General features: G+C 50.0%; 1 long non-coding RNA gene across 5 annotated transcripts; it reads right to left on the minus strand.

The window, feature by feature from the left end:
* Positions 1–1,557: 1,557 nt before the first annotated feature.
* LOC124079912 (uncharacterized) lies at positions 1,558–17,075 on the minus strand. Of its 5 annotated transcripts, none has more exons than XR_006847514.2 (4): positions 16,902–17,075; positions 12,659–12,851; positions 8,423–9,594; positions 1,558–4,243 (listed from the first exon to the last, which is right to left on the minus strand). It is a non-coding gene; the product is annotated as an uncharacterized LOC124079912 (long non-coding RNA). The 5 variants fall into 5 exon arrangements; XR_006847513.2 differs by lacking the exon at positions 1,558–4,243 and adding an exon at positions 5,047–5,714 and having other exon boundaries at positions 16,902–17,074; XR_006847512.2 differs by lacking the exon at positions 1,558–4,243 and having other exon boundaries at positions 6,189–8,978; positions 9,240–9,594; positions 16,902–17,074.
* Between the last annotated feature and the right edge of the window lie 3,023 nt (positions 17,076–20,098).

Consider the following 20,098-nt stretch of genomic DNA (forward strand, 5'->3'; position numbering starts at 1 on the left):
AACAGGGAACAGTCGGGAGAGGGGACAGTGGGGGCCGTGGCAGTCTCCTTGTCACTACAAGGACAGAGAGACTGTGCCCTATCCAGTCACACCGACAGCGGCTGCCGCAGTAACCACACCCTCCACAGTTTCCCAGAGCCAAGTGGCTGTCCCCAGTGCCCCCTGGTGTGTCGACGGAGCTGAAAACCGACTGGGGAATGACTCACTAGAACTGGAGTCCAGCCCGCTCAGCCCCACCACCTGCTTCTGCTGCAGATCAGCCAGCTGCCCTGCCTGCAGGGGAGGGCACCAGACACGTGGACATTGTCACTGTCCTTTGGACTTTTGGAAGGATCTCCTTCGACCTGTGTCACAAACCCCAGGGGAGCCCAGAAGTCCCAGGTTCAGGTCACACAGATTGCGGGGCCCCAGGGCTTCTGCCAAGCTCTGAGTCTTGTTAAATATTAAGCCACACATGCTCTTGTTTTCTTTTCCTTAACTGAGGACAATATGGTGGACATCTGGAAAGAAGAGTACTGCTATATACGGATGGGAGCCTTAGGTGTAAAGGGAGAACCACAGGCTCCCTCCCCAGCAGCCACCCCAGCTGTCTGATGGGGGGGTAATGCGATTTGTAGAAGGGCTAAGGGCGTCTAAAGCGACTCTCTCTCTAACCTTTGCTCCTCCGCTGAAGACCCTGGTCTCTGACCTTTGATCCTCTAGCAGAAATGACAAGAGGCAGTGGGCCCCAGTTCTGGCCTCCCCCGAGGCCTTCCAGCCTGGCCCACTCTGAGGACAAAGGTCTGGAAAGGGACTTCAAAAGACAAACACCACAACGAGGAGCAGGGACACGGGCCAGAGGGGACGGAGACGGGGTGTGGGGAGAAGAGGACTCGACTTCAGAAGGCTGCTGAGTGACCCAGCAGTCCTGGGGCCAGGGGTCACGAGGAGGGTGAGCGCCTCTGTTCACCATCACTGAGGTCCCACGCATCATGGAGAGAGTTTGTCTTTCCCAGTTAGGTTCCGAGGGTGCGCTGGACCGAGGCAGAAGGACAGCTCCTGGTGCCGCGGGAGACCCACCCTTACTTACCCCTGCTCCTGACGCGGTATATCTAAAACTGCACCCCCATGCTCTCACACGTGACACAGAGCAGCAGAGCTTCCGTCCTTAGAGAAATGCCGTCATCTTTCTTCTGTCCAAGGCAGAAATGCAATGGCAATGCCAAGAGAGGAAGAAAGAGCCAGCCGTGTGCGCTTGGCGAGTATTCACTGCGTCAGTGCACACCAGGCAATGCACACGTTGTGAGTTACGTGAGCTCGTGCACACGCTCTTCTGCAGGCTTAATACAGAGGTTCGTTGCATTACACTTCATAAGTGCTCGAGGGTCCCTTCGTCTCTTCACTTACGTGACCCACAAAACCGCCTTTCTCTCGTTCTCGCCTAAGCTTTTCAGTTGGCATGTGTTTTCACAAAATAATGTCCTAGAGACCCTCATTTCCTGAGCATCTCTGCTCAGTGTATGTCTGTGTTGTTCAACTTCCTCCCTTTTACCCCCCACACCACACACACACACACCAGACACTGCAACGTGGTCCTATTTATTTAACTTCTCATATACAGCTCATTTGTACCTTTGTATCAGAATTTACAGTTATCCCTAAAACATGTTTTATTTATTCACTGACATATTTTTTTAAATACAATCTTATTTAACCATCTACTAACAAGCTCAAAAACAAAAGAACAAAAAAACACCCTTGAGAAACAGTTATTAATATATTAATGAATATGCTTTTAAAGTGTAAGTTATTTCTATAAAATGAAAATATCTGTCATTCATCTATTTGGCATATTGGTTTGTCAAATCAAATCTATTCTTATAACAAATTTAAAACGTTCTGTTTTTTAAAAATATCTTTATACCCTGCATAAGTAAAAATGGGTGATTTATAGGAATTTTAAGATTATTTTTAGAAAGACAAAGTGAAAGTGTTGTAAATAGGGCCTATCTGGTACCAGTTGTATCTCGGGGAGCAAGCCTGGTTTCCTAGTGGCCGGATGTCCATTCATTGCTCCGGGGAATGAGCACCTCGTTGAGTTGTGGGAAAAGAGCACTTTAAGCCAAGCCGTGCCTTGTCACAGGGTCAGAGTCTTTCCAGCCTGGCCCAAGACTCGCCTCGTCTTCAGATTTTCACCGCTCCCTGCTTCAAGTCCAGCCTGCTTGGGCTCCGCTCACACCCTTGTCCACCAGGCTCCCTCTGCCGGACGTCTTCGGCGGTTGGCTGGAACTTCCTTCGAGGCTCCCCTCCTTGGAGAGGTGGTGCCGATGACCCACAGAGTCCCCCACCTCTGCCCCGTGTGCTGTGACCCCGGGCACTGATGCGGGCTGTGAACTGCTCTTCTCTGGCTCCAGAACCCCGGGAAGACAAGAACTGCACTCATTTGCCGACATGGTCCCACAGAGGGCCTGGCATGTGACAGGTTGTAACAGTCACTTTTTGAACAGGCTTAATGAATCAATCCTGGCCAGCATTTGGGATTTTTTTAGACCTCTGCCAACTACTGATGTCCAGTAGGTGCAACTGAAGCAGAAGAAGGTCCTCACACCGCCGTTGGGTCTGCTTCCCTTCACCTCCCTCAGAGCTCCTCAGATTTCTGTCTTTTCGGCTCCACCTCCTTCCTGTGTTTCCCAGAAGCGAGGGTGGGACAGAGACCTCCATAATGCACTCTGCAGATGGCCCCTGACTCATGACGGTCCTCTTTACAGTGTGGAGAAAACAGTGCACAGTTCATAGCAACTGGACTTTGAATTTTGAATTTTGACCCTTTCTCGGGTGAGCGATATTCACTAGGATGCTGTCTCGTGATCCAGGCAGTGACAATGACTGACCGTTAACCATGGTGCTCAGCTGTGGTGTTTGATGGTCTAAATGTATGACGTGCATTGTCAACATAATGATACTTTTACCTTAGTATGGGTTAATCGGGATTAACAAATCAAGGAGCATTTGTATTTGAAAAGGTTTGTCTACTAAAATGTTTTTATGTAAATGCGATTAGGTTGGTCTTACATAGTCCAGTAGTCCCTCTCCACACCCAGCAATGACCAACAGCTCCTCCCTCAAAAAAGAGTATGATCAATTAATACACGATTTTATCAATGTCACACAAATTCCAGGGGATTTAAGATGCTTAAGATGGTAACAATGATTCATTATTAGCATATCATTTTTTGTGGGGTACATAAGTGGAGTTGGATGGATTAAATGCTTGAAAATGCCACACGTCCCCCGTCATTACCCATGGTCTGCACAGCTCCTGGGAGTCCTGGCGTGGGCTACAGTGATGAGCAAACTTTACTCATTAACTCAGCCAAGAGACTTCAACGCAAGACAAAGGACCCCAGCTCTGAATAACAGTGTCAAAGCGGAAGAAGTTGGTGCTATGCAGAACTGAGCCAGGCCCGAGTGCCATCTGATCGGACCCCCTACTCCCCCACTTCAACTCACCAACAGCATGAGGAAGGCCCAGACCTAGAACTCTGTTTTTTTTCTGTAGAAGGGACTATAAAGATCATCCAGCCAAACTGTTCAGCCTGGGTGCCTTGGGCGCTCAGGGTTACCCTCAAGGAGTAATGGGAGAGACAGAGCTGTTTTCAATATTTTAAAAAGTCTGGAGGATTAAAAACAAAGTCATAATAACATTATAAGACATAAAAATTCATAATTGTTTGTCATAAGACTTCTACTGTCTCATTTGACTTGCAGTATTTTAAGATGATATTTGTTTGAGTGTTGATTTTTCCAGTACAGGGAGTGAACCCAGCGATGCTCTACCTCTGGGCTTCATCTCCAGCCCTTTTAATTTCATTTTTAAGACAGGTTCTTGCTAAATTGCCCAGGCTGACCTCAAACTTGAGATCCTCCTGTCTCAGCCTCCTGAGTAGCTGGGATTACAGCCACGAATCACCACACCCGGCACAGTGTGTATATTTAAATCAGGAAAAAATAGATATGTATTTATGATTGCTGTACGTGTTCTTCGTTGCTTTACTATACACTTTTCTCTTTGTTTATGTGGAAGAAACCTGATCAATCAGACTTCTGAGTGTTCCAGTGTGGAATTCCCCACCTGGCTGTTAACTTCCATGGCTTCATGAAGCTGTGCCTCTCCAACAGAGGGGACTTGATGGCCAACTGGAACTGGTGCAGAGGTGGCCTTTCCAACAGAGGGGACTTGATGGCCTGGTGTCCGTCTTTCCCCCTGAAGAGAAAGAAGCAGACGTGTGTGTGTGTGTGTGTGTGTGTGTGTAGGCTTAGAGCCTCCTGGGGACCCTTCAGTGAGAGGACCCTAAGGGGTTGTGGGAGGCTCACTTCTGAGTTCCGGGAGAGCCAGGCTGCTGGAAGACCTCAGGCAGGTCCTTCATGGCCTTTGAAGCCTCCCTAGCAGAGCTCCAAGTAGAGGCCAGCTGCCCCACCTGCCGGGAGTCGTGGTGACCACTGAGTGTGGGCACCATCCCTGTTGGTCATCCCTATTCATCAGGACCGGAAAGATCTACAAGGCATCCGGCCCCCACCTCCGCCCCCACCCCCTCCATCACTGCCTTGATGGGAATCTCAGAAACCACGCTCAATCACGCCACGTGGTGGCTATTGTCATGCAGATGCCCTCCACAGGGACCAAGAGGGACCCTTCTGTGAGAAGCACTGTGGGGTCCTGGAGTTGTTCTGTCCCTTGGGCTGGGTCTCCTGGGATCCCTGACCACACTGTGAGCATCGGAGGAGAGAGCTCAAAACTGCTCTGGACTCCTGAGGGGGCTGGAGATGCTCAAATGGTGTGAAGAGCCCTTTCAGATCCATTAAAGTGGGTGGAAGATGGGAACTTGGAGGAGGGAATCACACTCTGATTTGAAGAACTCAGACACCTCTTAGGACAGAAACAAGCTGCAATCAGGCCAGTTACTGACCGAAGAGAAGACTGTTCAAAAAAAGACCAATTGAAACAAAACACCAAATTCAAGGTCACCTGTCCACACTAAAATACCCCAAAATGAAATAAGAGCAAAGTGTTTGCAGCCTGGATTTACTGAGAGGATCAGAAGCATTAACAGCAGGTACGAAGACATAAGACACCCAACAGTTATTTCTTAGGAATTAAAGCAAGAGAGTTGCCATCTCCCTCCACATTATTTTGGTCTACAAAAAGCCATCGGTATATTCCAGGTAGATTTGACATTAAATCCTCAAACCACCCACTCTAATCATGTCACCTCAAGAGATGAAAAAGTGTGAGATCGAGAATGATGATATCAAACTGTTTAATCCCCCGGCCATCTGTTTTTTATGCTATGAGAGATTTGAAGGTAGCAACAGTTTTGGCAAATAGGAGCCAGAGACACAGGTGATAGTCCCTGGGCACGTGTAATGAACCGCTCTCCAGGAAGTTTCACACCACCCTCCAGCAACCCAGACAGGCCGACGCAGTGGTCTGCCACAGTAGGGAAGACAGCCCAAACCGGGCGAGCGAGTTTGGTTTGTGGACCGGGAGTTGGGAGAGGCTGAATAGCTGGTCATAATGGTGTTGTCTCACTAATAAGTTTACAGAAATGCTCATGCTTTCTCTCCATTGAATGTTTCTCAAAATCTCTTCAATAAATATCGCCAAAGACCGATGATGCGCTCCTGGAGGACCATGGCTGGGTGTTTCTGTCTTCTTCCTGTGTTCTTGGAGGACACTGGTAATAAAGATTTTGATTGTAAAGAAAGAAAGGTAGGTCTGGTGGAAATCACGCTCCGACCAGGAATAATACCACTAAGACTTTTAAAAAGTAAGGCTTACTTATATTTAGGTTGTTTAAGTAAAGGTTTTGTCAATTCTGTACTATAAAACTCTCTCACTGATTAAAATCTTTGGTCAATTAGGAATAGAAAATGACCTAGCAATCCCTTTTGTGGGTAAAGACCCTGAGTAAATGAAAGTAGCACCTAGTGGAGATGTCTGAAATCCCATATTCACTAAAGCATTCTTCACGATAACCAAGATATGGAAATGACCTAAATGTTCGTTGATGGATGAATGAATTTTTTTAAAAAATGTAGAGTGTATACACAACGGAGTATTACTCAGCATTGAAAAGGAGGCACTGCTGTCTATGACAACATGGTGAAACAGGAGAACATTACGCTAAGTGGAAAAAGCCAGACACAAAAAGGAGAAAGCACTTTATGATATCACTTACATACAGAGTCCAATAAATACAAATAGAGTAGAACAGTGTGGCCAGGGGGCTGCAGAGGGGAAGGATCTAGAGATCTAATGCACAGCATGAAGACTGCAGTTAACAATATTGTCCATATGCTAAAAATCTGCTAAAGAGCAGATTTTAAGTCCATGTAGTACCCACAGAAAGACAGAGGGTAGCTACGGAAGGTGATAGATGCATTTGACTGTAGTGATTATTGACTACACATATGCACATCAGAACATCATGTTGTATACCTTAAACATATATAAGTAAAAGATTGTAGCTGGGCACAGTGGCACTTACATGTGATCCCAGCCACTTGGGAGGCTGAGGCAGGAGGATCACAAATTCAAAGCCAGCCTCAGCAACTTAGCGAGGCTCTAAGCAAGACCCTGTCTCAAAATTTAAAAACCAGTGGTTAAGCACCCCTAGGTTCAATATCTGGTAACAAAAAACATGGAAAAATAATTCATTAAACTGCAGGATGTTTGGGGGGAGATAAAATCTTTCAAACCATGAAGAAGTTCAGGCAAAGAGAAATAATAAAAGAGGTCCCTTGTGTGGTTAAAAGTTGGCAAGATACTGGTCACAGGGGGAGTTAGTGGCAGTCAGAGAGGAGCAGGTCCCCGTCTCCTCGGCCAGTACCCTGAGGGGTCCACACATGGTATCCCCAGTTTCCCTCCCTGAGTTGGTCTTTGGTGCCTGATCTTCCCCACGTCCCTTGATGGCACAGAGCAACAGAGCACACCAAGCCCAGAGGGAAAGACCACCTCCCATCCCCATGACGGAAAGTGGGGTGCTCAGACTGTGATGAGAACTGAGGGTATCCTCGGCAAGGACCTTAAGACAGGGCTCAGGTGGACAGTGTGAAGGACAGAGGCAGACTAGGAGGGACAGGAGTACCAGGTGAAGAGGGGGCTGGGGTCGTGGCTCAGCGGTAGAGCACTCGCCTAGCACGAGGCCCTCCCCGGGTTCCATCCTCGGCACCACATAAAAATAAATAAAAAAATAAATGTGTGTATATATAAAGATGAAGACCGCTTCTGTTTCCTGGAGGAGAGCCCCTTGTCAAAGGGGGCATGGAGAAAGCCAGCCACTGGCTGATGATGGCAGATCACTGGTTCAGCGGATTGGCTGAAGAAGCATGTGGTTCGGAAGAGACTCAGAAAAGACAAAGAGAGATTCAGACAAAGAGGCCAGGAGACCACTTAATTTTGTAAGGGAAATATTGCCTCTTGAGATTTCCCTGGTCTCCGTTCCCACGGCTCCTGATATGGGCCTCCATGATTTTACCTAGTATTAACAGGCACACAGATAGTTACGCTGTCCCAACTGAACTTGAAGGTGAAGTCACCTCCAGTATTGACAACAGGGGATTTCCAAAAGGGACTGCTCTAAACTGTCCTGACCAGTTGGAATATCAAAGGAAGAAGCTCTAAATGCCCAATGCGTGGTCAGTCCCAAGGTCTCATTGGAGGAACTTATGTACAGAGGGGTCTGTAGCATTTCTTAGCAGAAGACGGCAACAGGAGATGCCCCATCCAGGGGTGCCCATGACAAAGGACCAGGTTAGGGACTTTGGTTCAGGGCAATTTTCTTTCAGGGTTTTGAGCAACAACGTAAACATCTTTATCAGTGCCTGGGAATGTCAGGTCTACTGGAGAAAACATCCAGTGGTTCTCGGAGTTTTCAAGGCAGTCTGTGTATTTTGATCAGAACAGAAAGAAAGGGGGACTAGGGACTGAAAGACCCTACAGCAATGCTCACTGTACTCCAGGTACAGTGTAAAACATGCACATGTGCACACACATACACACACACACACACTCACAACAACCCAGTGAGCAGGTACTATTACTGTCTGCATTTTATAAATGGAGAAATGTAAACACAGAGACTTATAAACGTGCCCAAAGTCACCCATTATTCTAAGTGGCAGAAGTGAGATTCAGATCCAAGTAGTCTTGCTCAGAGTCTAAGCTCTTACCCACCATCAGGTGCAATTAACACCCTGTAGTGACTGTGGACTCCCAAAGGAACTGAGTTTCACTCATGGCTGTGTCCACTCTGCTTAGCTCAGTGCTTAGGACATAGTGTACTCCCCATAAATGTGTGCTAAAATGAACTAAAATGCCTCTTTTAACTCAGCTCCTCCAGTTTCTAGATTCTGCGAGTCCCCTCGGGTGCCACGGGCTCACCTTTCCATCCACTCTAGCTCCTCCTCACCAGCAGGGCCCCATCTCTCTTGAAATCCTGCAGGCCCCTGTATGACAGGGTTCAGCTCAGCATCAGAGACCTAATGTCAACAACTTTGGGGATGCCGCCCTCCTGGTGGGAATTACCAACGAAGGGAAAAAAGGAAAACAAAGGAGTCGATTCAGACAAGGCAACAGTTCATCAGCGGGCGTCCACCGCAGGTGGGGAAGACTAGTTAGAAACAAAGGCAGCTCTCTTCAGCCTGTTACTGAGGGACCAGGAGTGGTCCCCCCTTCAGGAGGTCTGTGACAGAAGACGGCTGCCAGCAGGAGTGGTGTTGGAACAGAAAGGCCTTCCCAGACCATTCCGCGGAGGTGGTCACCAACTTGGTCTTCCAAAATGCTGGGTGCCCCTGCTGGTTTCTGGTGATCTGGGCCAGAGATGGGATCCTCAAAGGTGAGGTCTCTGAGGTGACAGCCGGCTCTCACAGCGGCCTCACTTCCTGCGTACGCGGTAGTTCCAGAAGCCAGGGACGTGGGACGTGGTTGAAATGGGCGCCTGCAGGAGAGGTTGGGGGGCCCAAGGGCACAGGGGGCAGGATCAGCGGCCACTGAAGCAGCCGGGGCCTCTCCCTCAGCCCTGCCACAGCGGGGGTTCCCACCACCTCAGCGGCAGCCAGGGGACAGGTGCTGCCTTTGCCCTCAGTAGCTCCCGGATCCTGGTGGCCCAGGAAGTCATCCGGCTGTTACAAACCCCCCTCTCACACCGCGGGACAGGGACAGGTCTCTCACCTGCTCTGGGTTCTGGGACCACACTCACCTCCGGGTTCTTCCTCCGACCCCTGCTACTCACTCTGGCTCCTCCTTAGCAGAAGGCGTCGTGGGCGAGACTCCATTACTTCTGTGTTCACTGGGCGATAAAATGGACCCAGGAAACTTCTCGCTCTGTGCGTGTGCCAGGGGAGGTGGTCCGTGCGGAGGAATGGGTTTAGGTCAGATCTCAACCAGGAAGTCCTTGCTCCAGCAAAGGCGCTGGGTCAGAGGACAGAGATGGGCCACTGGCTGCTGGGAGTGCAGAGCTGGCCAGAGCTCAGGTCCTCGCAGTGGAAACAGAGGAGAGGAACCACGGGATCGTCTGCACCGCCACAGGAAAGGCTCTTGATGAAATCCAGCATCTGAAGGGAAGTGAGAAAGCAGGAGAGGCCGTGGGAAGTGAAGGGCGGAGACCAGGCAGAGAGCCAAGCTGACAGACAGAGGCCATCTCTCTACAGAGGGGAGACAGGCCCTGAGGGGTTCGGTCCAGCTTGGGGGGGGGCTTGGACTTGTAGCTGTGGGGCTGTGGGACAGGCTGGGGCGCCAGAGCTAGGCGGTGGGAGTCATGGAGTGGCTTAGGTCCTGGCACTTGGGGCTTTCCAGAGCAAAGGGGTCTGTCCTTCTGGGTTGGCTTAGGGTGAGGGTTCCATGGGGTGGGTCACTATCGGGGCCACGTGGGGGAAAGAGGAATATAGGAGAGTGAAGCGCATCTCCTGAGACGGCGGTTAACGTTGAGGATGGCTGCTCCGGTGGTAGATCCACACCCTAGAGCATCCCTTTAGGGTTAAAGTGCTGAGGAAACTCGGTGTAGAGGCCCTAGAAAGCAGCCGTGAGGACGGTGGGAACGCGAGCCACTGCGCTGACCCTCCCACGCGCTTTCTTTTCCAAGAAGCAATTCCCTGCAGCCCTGCCTGGTCCCAGTGGACAGGGTACGTCACATTCCCTAGCAAACTACCTGCTAAGTACAGGGGAGATGCAGGCTCAAGATAATGCCCACCCACAGGAGGAGCCCGGGGACTTCATGTGACAAGATCCTGAAACTCTGGGAGATAAGGACAGTTTTCCCTTGCCATAAAACCTCCAAGAATGTACGGTTAAGAATCCAGTTAGAACCAGTCAGCGGGGACCAAGGTGACTTAGGGTGCATGACAGGGGGGACTTGAAAGTCTGATGTCACCTTGGTCCTGGGCAGGACTCTCTGGAAGCTTCTCTGGGATCCCCAATAAAACTGGAGTTCCGGAGAGGCACATTGTCTCTCTTCTCTGAGGGGACCCACTCTGTCCCTTGAGAGTGTCCCTTTCCCTTTCGTATCCCTTCGATGAGCTCCCTCCTGCACTCCAAGTGACATGGCTGAAACCTTCCTGACACGGTGGCAGGAGTTGCAGATCTCCATGCTGCCTCAGTGTCTTGGGAGACCCCAGCTCCGGGGCCAGGAGAAAGACAGCTTCAGTTAAAATCACAAAACACGGAAGAAAGAAATCCAAAAAGATCCTGGAAGATGGAAAGACTCCCCGCGTTCACGGTCGGGGAGAAACAGTGTTGTCACAACGGCCATACGACCAAAAGCAATCTGCAGGTTCAGTGCAGTCCCCGACAAGACACCCATGTCATTTCACTGAGCCAGGAGAAATCCTGAGAATTCATGGAATCAGACAGTTCTGGGCAAAAAGAGCAAAGCTAGACCCGACAGTACCCAGTGTGGAAATCTACCACAGCCTAGCCACAAAACAGCATGGCGTCCGCGTACAACAGACATGCGGACCCAGGGAACAGGGACAAATAAAGCCATGCATCGCAGCCACTCCCTGACGGAACTCCAGGGCTCAGGAAGTAGAAGCCAGAGTCGCCCAATGGGGGGGTATCGAGTTAAAAAGCTTGTGTCCGACACAGTGAGCAATCCAGAGTCAAGACAACCTCAGAGGGAGGGATCCTTGCTAGCCGTTCCTCTGGCAGGACTCATCAGAGGATTAATACCCAGAATATATAAAGGACTCAAAAAACTCAACACCGAAGAACCAGCGATTCAATCAAAAAACTGACAAAGGGTTTGAACCCACGCTTCACAGGCAAAGAAGTGCAAATGGCTAATAAGTCTGTGAAAAAGATGCGACATCTTTAGCCACCAGAGAAATGCAAATCAGAACAACCTGAGGTCTACGTCACTGCCGTCGGAATGGCTGCTGCCAAAACACAAAGAAGCAAAGTAACAACAACGAATGTGGGTGAGGGTGTGGGATAGAGAAACCCTGATACCCTGTTAGTGGGGATGTGAACTAGGACAGCCACTAGAAAACAGATGGTGATTCTCAAAACTAAACAGAGAACTACCATGTGACCCACCCGATGTGTGTGCCTGAAGGAAATGAAGTCAGTCTACAAAGGAGATTCTGGAACACCTATCTTTATTATGGCGCTGTTCACAATGGCCAAGTTAGGGACACAGCCTAGGTGACCTTCAACAGATGAGTGGAGAAAGAAAACCTCACACACACACACACACACACACACACACACACAGTGGAATATCACTAAGCCATAAAGAAGAGCGAAATCATGTCATTTGCAGGAGACGGATGGAACTGGAGGTGGCCGTGTTAGGTGAGATAAACCAGACACAGAAAGAGAAGCAGCGCGTTTTATCTCATGTGACCTCAAAGTAGAAGAGGGACTATGAGGGAAGAGAAAGGGAAGTGGGGCAGGCAGAGAGCGGGAAGAGGGACGTGGACACAGTGAAACAGGACGCAGGCAGGACAGAAGTGTCACGGTGAGACTCACCAACACTCGTCACAAATCGTGGAATTAATATGAATCGATGTTGATGGTTTTAAAAGGGGGAAAGGAACGTCAAAAAGGGGGATCTGGGAGAAAGGAGCTGGACGCAGCAGAGACCAGGGGAGGGCTGAGGTCAGACCCGGAGTAGGAAAACGGGGTGGGATGGCAGAGGCCAAGACCTGGGGGGAGACAGAAGGCCAGCACCGTGCTGTTAGAGGCGAAAGGGCCGCGGGCGCGGAACTAGATATGGGGGGAGGCGCTGCAGTCCTGGCCTGATGCCGGCTCCCTCACGGGACCCAGTCAGAGGGTCGCTTGCAACACTCATGAAAAACTCCAGCCAGCACCCGGGAAAATCAGAGAATAACGGCTCCAGCTACTCAAGAAGTCTGTGGTTTAGGGAAGAAACGTCGTAGACGAGAATCTACAGAAGTAGAACGAGAGACTCAGGAGTAGTTCTTCAGCCCGGCCTAGTAGGTCTCACCTTTCCCCAGGTCTACCTTACAACCTGTGTAGCTTGTGTGTGGAGTCAGCCAGACGGAAAAATATAGGAAGTTCTCATCACAGAATCAGTGAATGCTACCGTCATCACCAAGTCCCAAGGGACATCCTTGCCGCTCTCGGAATAGAGCCATCTCTACATGGAATGGAACTCACCTGACTTCTGAAGACAGTTATGCAGTTGTCCAAAATGGGTCAGAACGAGGCAAAGACAGAGGCTCCTCTGAAGTCTTCTCAGGAGGTCCCCATGTCAAACCGAGCCCCTGGGTTGAGTTGGCATCCTTGTCGGTCCCTTCTCTCCAGGAAAACTGTTTCAGCTGCGGACATTACAAGGTCTCCCTCTTGCTAGCTGCAGTTATTAAAATGGGAGGTCACTAGCTCCACCTGCTCCTGGCCCCCTGAGGCTCATTAAGCCCGGATCCGTACAGAACCCTGCCCAGCCGCCCCGAGTACTCGATAGGCTAGGCTCGGCTCCCCAGCAGGCAGCTGAGCTCCTCACCCCGGCCCTCCCGACATCCCTTTGTTCATAAATGAAGGGGAGGGTAATTCCTTTACTAAGACCCACCTAGGAAAAGTGAAATGGCCTGTTGATCTTCCCTAAACACCGAGAGCTATCTTCAAGTCTCCCTAGTTGGCAGGAGGGGGCAGGAGGAGTATCTGACTCCTATATAAGATTATTCTACAATAAAGGGATTTTTAAAAAATAGATTTTCTTCTGTAAGAGTTTTATTCATACGCAAAGCTTCTCTTTATTTAAGAAAAAAATCCTTATTGTACTAACAATGTGTATCACCAAAGCCTTCAAGTTAAATCGCAAGGGAATCGAGGGGCAAGCCTGAAGTCACTTACTGGAGTTGAGCTCAGGAGGGAAAAATAAAGGGACAGCTTTCTCCACCTCCTACCCTGTGCCACACAGCAACAGGAAGAGCTTTAGGGAACCATGAGAGGAGTCACTGGGAACAAGAGCCCTCAGAGGGGCTGTGGGCTTCCTCTGCCATCCTGCCTAGTCCTCAGAACCACTCAGTCCCTCGCACTGAGTTCCTACTATGTCCACAGCACAATGATCTGTAACCTGAGGAGAGAGGCTTCAAGAATTCAAAGACAGTTTCCTTAGAGAGAAATAAGTAGAGCACCAGACTTAACAAGTCTAAATCTACGACTCCTCCCCATGTTGAATAGGGGAAGGTGGAGAGAGGGAGAGAACTAAGCTTTCTCAGTCCCCTCCTGTTTGCCAGGCACTGTGCTGGGTTAGTAGGAGCTCTCCTGTGCTGGGTTAATGTAGGAGCTCTCCTGTGCTAGGTTAATGTAGGAGCTCTCCTGTGCTGGGTTAGTGTAGGAGCTCTCCTGTGCTAGGTTAGTGTAGGAGCTCTCCTGTGCTAGGTTAATGTAGGAGCTCTCCTGTGCTGGGTTAGTGTAGGAGCTCTCCTGTGCTGGGTTAGTGTAGGAGCTCTCCTGTGCTGGGTTAGTGTACAGCTCTCCTGTGCTAGGTTAATGTAGGAGCTCTCCTGTGCTAGGTTAGTGTAGGAGCTCTCCTGTGCTAGGTTAGTGTAGGAGCTCTCCTGTGCTGGGTTAGTGTAGGAGCTCTCCTGTGCTGGGTTAGTGTAGGAGCTCTCCTGTGCTGGGTTAGTGTAGGAGCTCTCCTGTGCTGGGTTAGTGTACAGCTCTCCTGTGCTAGGTTAATGTAGGAGCTCTCCTGTGCTAGGTTAGTGTAGGAGCTCTCCTGTGCTAGGTTAGTGTAGGAGCTCTCCTGTGCTGGGTTAGTGTAGGAGCTCTCCTGTGCTGGGTTAGTGTAGGAGCTCTCCTGTGCTGGGTTAGTGTAGGAGCTCTCCTGTGCTAGGTTAGTGTAGGAGCTCTCCTGTGCTAGGTTAATGTAGGAGCTCTCCTGTGCTGGGTTAGTGTACAGCTCTCCTGTGCTAGGTTAGTGTAGGAGCTCTCCTGTGCTGGGTTAATGTAGGAGCTCTCCTGTGCTGGGTTAGTGTAGGAGCTCTCCTGTGCTGGGTTAATGTAGGAGCTCTCCTGTGCTAGGTTAATGTAGGAGCTCTCCTGTGCTAGGTTAGTGTAGGAGCTCTCCTGTGCTGGGTTAATGTAGGAGCTCTCCTGTGCTAGGTTAGTGTAGGAGCTCTCCTGTGCTGGGTTAGTAGGAGCTCTCCTGTGCTAGGTTAATGTAGGAGCTCTCCTGTGCTGGGTTAGTGTAGGAGCTCTCCTGTGCTGGGTTAATGTAGGAGCTCTCCTGTGCTAGGTTAATGTAGGAGCTCTCCTGTGCTACGTTAATGTAGGAGCTCTCCTGTGCTAGGTTAATGTAGGAGCTCTCCTGTGCTAGGTTAATGTAGGAGCTCTCCTGTGCTACGTTAATGTAGGAGCTCTCCTGTGCTAGGTTAGTGTACAGCTCTCCTGTGCTAGGTTAGTGTAGGAGCTCTCCTGTGCTGGGTTAGTGTAGGAGCTCTCCTGTGCTAGGTTAATGTAGGAGCTCTCCTGTGCTAGGTTAGTGTACAGCTCTCCTGTGCTAGGTTAGTGTAGGAGCTCTCCTGTGCTGGGTTAGTGTAGGAGCTCTCCTGTGCTGGGTTAGTGTAGGAGCTCTCCTGTGCTGGGTTAGTGTAGGAGCTCTCCTGTGCTAGGTTAGTGTAGGAGCTCTCCTGTGCTGGGTTAATGTAGGAGCTCTCCTGTGCTGGGTTAGTGTACAGCTCTCCTGTGCTGGGTTAGTGTAGGAGCTCTCCTGTGCTGGGTTAATGTAGGAGCTCTCCTGTGCTGGGTTAATGTAGGAGCTCTCCTGTGCTGGGTTAATGTAGGAGCTCTCCTGTGCTAGGTTAGTGTAGGAGCTCTCCTGTGCTGGGTTAGTGTAGGAGCTCTCCTGTGCTAGGTTAATGTAGGAGCTCTCCTGTGCTAGGTTAGTGTAGGAGCTCTCCTGTGCTGGGTTAGTAGGAGCTCTCCTGTGCTAGGTTAATGTAGGAGCTCTCCTGTGCTAGGTTAGTGTAGGAGCTCTCCTGTGCTGGGTTAATGTAGGAGCTCTCCTGTGCTGGGTTAGTGTAGGAGCTCTCCTGTGCTGGGTTAGTGTAGGAGCTCTCCTGTACTGGGTTAGTGTAGGAGCTCTCCTGTGCTGGGTTAGTGTAGGAGCTCTCCTGTGCTGGGTTAATGTAGGAGCTCTCCTGTGCTAGGTTAGTGTACAGCTCTCCTGTGCTGGGTTAATGTAGGAGCTCTCCTGTGCTAGGTTAGTGTAGGAGCTCTCCTGTGCTGGGTTAGTGTAGGAGCTCTCCTGTGCTGGGTTAGTGTAGGAGCTCTCCTGTGCTGGGTTAGTGTAGGAGCTCTCCTGTGCTAGGTTAGTGTACAGCTCTCCTGTGCTGGGTTAATGTAGGAGCTCTCCTGTGCTAGGTTAATGTAGGAGCTCTCCTGTGCTAGGTTAATGTAGGAGCTCTCCTGTGCTAGGTTAGTGTACAGCTCTCCTGTGCTAGGTTAATGTAGGAGCTCTCCTGTGCTGGGTTAGTGTAGGAGCTCTCCTGTGCTGGGTTAATGTAGGAGCTCTCCTGTGCTAGGTTAGTGTAGGAGCTCTCCTGTGCTAGGTTAATGTAGGAGCTCTCCTGTGCTGGGTTAGTGTAGGAGCTCTCCTGTGCTGGGTTAGTGTAGGAGCTCTCCTGTGCTGGGTTAGTGTACAGCTCTCCTGTGCTAGGTTAATGTAGGAGCTCTCCTGTGCTAGGTTAATGTAGGAGCTCTCCTGTGCTGGGTTAATGTAGGAGCTCTCCTGTGCTGGGTTAGTGTAGGAGGTCTCCTGTGCTGGGTTAGTAGGAGCTCTCCTGTGCTGGGTTAGTGTAGGAGCTCTCCTGTGCTGGGTTAATGTAGGAGCTCTCCTGTTCTAGGTTAGTGTACAGCTCTCCTGTGCTGGGTTAATGTAGGAGCTCTCCTGTGCTGAGTAATGTATGAGTTCTCCTGTGCTTAGGTTAATGTAGGAGCTCTCCTATGCTGGGTTAGTGTACAGCTCTCCTGTGCTGGGTTAGTGTAGGAGCTCTCCTGCACTAGGTTGATGTGAGGAGTAAAGGAGAGCTCCTACATTAACCCAGCACAGGAGAGCTCCTATGTTAACCATGGATACAGTGGCCTTTCACAGCTGGGGAAAGGAAGCTGGGAAAGGGTGAGGACCTCACCCCAAAGGAAGGAGAAGCCGCTTTCCTTGAGAACAGATAAAAAGTGAGATTTTAAGGACTGACGGGAAGGAGAGGGGGAACAACCCAGGCTGAGCCCAGATCCCTGGAGTCCAGCCCTCGGCCGAGGAAGACTGGGCTGGCAGGGCTCAGGGCACAAAGTCACAAGTCACCCTCCCACAGGCTCACTCTGGGTAGGGTCCTGCACTTACCTGGGACACAGAAAAACTGGGTTCAGACATAGTTAGGGAGACGGGTTTCAAACTCACCAGCGTCCTCTGCCTATTAAAATCTAGACCACAGGTCCTAGGGACCTGGCGCCTGCATTCCACTGAACAGACAGATGCCGCGTCCGGCCAAAGGAGCCGAGTCCGGCGAGGGACGGCGAGGTTAAAAGACACAGGACACCAGGGTTCTTCATCCAGGAGAGAGAGATTTCATTTTTCCCCCCCTTTATATATCCTCCCACACTCAGGGTTAAGCACACACACACACACTCTATTCTGCAGGAAGCGGTCTCGGGCAGCCTTAAGCAAACTAGGTCAGGTTTTGCAGGTCGGTCATGCAAGGCCCACCTGGGCCAACTAATCAGCAAGTACAATCTGTCCCAGGCTCTCATGAGGGCAAATAAACAGGAAGCCCACAAGGCTGACAAGAAGCCCACAAGGCTGATTCACGCTTCAGTGGTACTTGCCTCCACATGCGGAACAAGGAACAGGAAACTTATTCCTGTTCCAGGGCCAGGGGCTTCACCACAAGTCCCCCTTTTTTGTTTTTCGCAAAGTGGAGGCGGAATCAAGTGGCCCCTGTCTTAGGTCGTCTACTGCCCTCATGTCACTTACCCGTCTTTGGGGAGGCCCCAATCCCCTGTCTTAGGTTGTGACATGAGCGTAGAAGTTGCCCGTCTCTGGGTACCACAAGATTAACACACTGAAGGAGCCACTCCATGGGAACCAATCACATTTTCAAATGAGCAAGCCAGACCTGTGGAGAATCACCCTGTTCTAGAGCTGCAAGAGCCTGTACAATCATTGCCTTTTCTTGCGTATGGCGAGCTTTAAGGCGACAGAGGAGCCACAAACAAAGTACAATACCGAAGCAACACATTGTCCCAAAAATGCCCACTCCCACCCATTCCTTGAAAAAGGAAAAGGCAGAGGACAGCCAACTGGTGAGTTGACCCAGAGTCACTGGTTCGACACGGGTGCTATTCAAAACAGCAATCTGAGTCAGTTGAGACTGGATCAAGTTTTCTGCTTCCAAGGACCAGGTTCCGGATAGATATTCTCCGATGATGCGAGAAGCATTCCTGGAATCATTAAATCTGACAGAGGTTATGCATAAATGTGCACGTTGATCAATACAACCCAAATGTACCAGATCAGACAATTCCTCAACTTGAGCTTGAAGCGGATCTATCCTTTGATTAGCAGCCAAAATCCCAGGTAGAATATGTTGATTGACTTTACTTTGAGATTCAAGTACAGTGGATGTTTGTTGAATAACTTGATTAATAGTGGCAGCAGTTTGTACTTGGCTGGCCATGGCTACTCCAGCTGTAACAGCTGCGGCTGCGGAAACTGCAACAGCGGTAACTATGGCCGCCGTAATTCCAAAATCTCTACGCTGTCTTAGCAGCTTGACAAGAGGAAAATGGTCAGAATTGGCAGTAACAGGAATCGGCACAAAGGTTGGAATTTTCATCACTACTGCCACGGACCAAGAGGCATTCCAACATTCGGCCAAATAACAGGTGACATTAGAACAGTCTAGAAAATCTTTGGTGGAGTCATTAGCCAGTAGAAACAGGAAAGGGGACTGAAGGCAAACTGGGGCAGGAGGCAAAGAGGCATTAGTAAATAAGGAGTTATAAGAACGAGGTGTGAAGCTCCTCCGGCCATTGTGAGTCCCAGCGACGGACCCAGAAACATTATGAAGCCAGTCCCGAGTTCCCCGTAATTGCGCCACTGCGGAAATATCCGCCGTGGCCCTCCGTGCATTTGCCACCAGCCACTAAAACCAGGCCCAGCCATCCCCAACCGAAGAGTTACCACCAGAGGCATTAAGAACGAACCTCTTTAGTGAGGGGGAAAAGGAGAATCCATCAGTGATCTGACGCTGGCTCCAAGACGAGCCCTGACAGGGCGTAAAGACTGGAGGGAATTCTTTATTAGGAATACACAAGGGAGAGGCTCGGAAACGGGTAGCGTTAGAAGTTCTGTTTTTTGGTGTCATGGGTACTACCACTTCCGAAGTTGTCATTAGGGTAGTAATATTTAGTGTCCCATTAGAAATGCCACCCGAGCCACTTTGTTGTCCTTGGCTTACTTGAGTGAGCGCAGCTAAAAGCATGCCATCTGACACCTTGCTTTCCTGCATGGGATTTTCCCAAACAGTCACATTTTTAACGCGGAGAGAAATGCAGCTGTGGTTGGTCATAGTAAAGCAAAAAACTCCCTTGAGGGACACACGGGACCCATTAAAAGGAGTAATGGGATCTTCCCGGGGTGTAAGGCAAGGTGCATTCAGGTCACATGAAGTGGAGAAAAGAGTAGGGAGAAAGCTAGAATTAGCATGCACTGGCAGTGGCATAGGCCAAGCTCGGGCTACCGCCCACCATTGCCCCTCCTCACCCTTTATCGTTGTCAGAGGGAACAACGAAACCAGGAGCCATCCCGGGAGATTCATTTTGAAAGTCGACCACCTCCTCCCTTTCTTGCACGGGTTTAACACAACGCTCTGGGACCCAGATGGGCTTGTCAGTTCCTGGAGGAAAAACACACACGGCCCCTCTTACCCTCGCCAGGAGCGGAGCTGGTGGCTGCCACTGCCCTGTGGCGAGATCCTTCCACTTCACCTGTGCCTGCTGTAAATCAGGGGAAGAAAAATGGCGTTGTGCCGCCGAGCGGCCTTTAGAGTCGACGAGCAAAAAATTTAAAGTGAATAAAGTTATACTTAGAAGTGCTTGTGGTCCCTGACAGCTCCGGTATATCTCCCCCTCTTTTGTTTTTTGTAAATAAGTTTTTAAATGTTGATGGGCTCGTTCCACGATAGCCTTTCCCTGTGGATTATAAGGGATTCCAGTTTTATGATTAATTTCCCATTGGGTGCAAAACCGTTGAACCGCCTGGCTTACATATGCGGGACCATTGTCAGTCTTGAGGCATCGTGGGGTGCCCAGGGAGGAAAAGGCTTTTAGAAGATGACTGATCACATCTTTAGCCTTTTCTCCAGCATGTAAGGTGGCAAAAATAAAGCCAGAATATGTGTCAGTAGAAACATGTATAAAGGAGAGTTTGCCAAAACTAGGGAAATGTGTAACATCAGTTTGCCAGATAGCATTAGGTTGTAAGCCCCTTGGATTGACCCCAAGGGAAGGAGAATGGACAAATGGTGCACAGGTTGGACATAATGAGACAATTTGTAGAGCCTGGTCTCGTGAACATCCCGTATGGAAGCGCAAAGA

Source organism: Marmota monax, unplaced genomic scaffold (assembly GCF_021218885.2).
Source record: "Marmota monax isolate L192 unplaced genomic scaffold, Marmota_monax_Labrador192_F-V1.1 WCK01_AAM20220418_F8-fsc00320, whole genome shotgun sequence".
NCBI lineage: Eukaryota > Metazoa > Chordata > Mammalia > Rodentia > Sciuridae > Marmota > Marmota monax.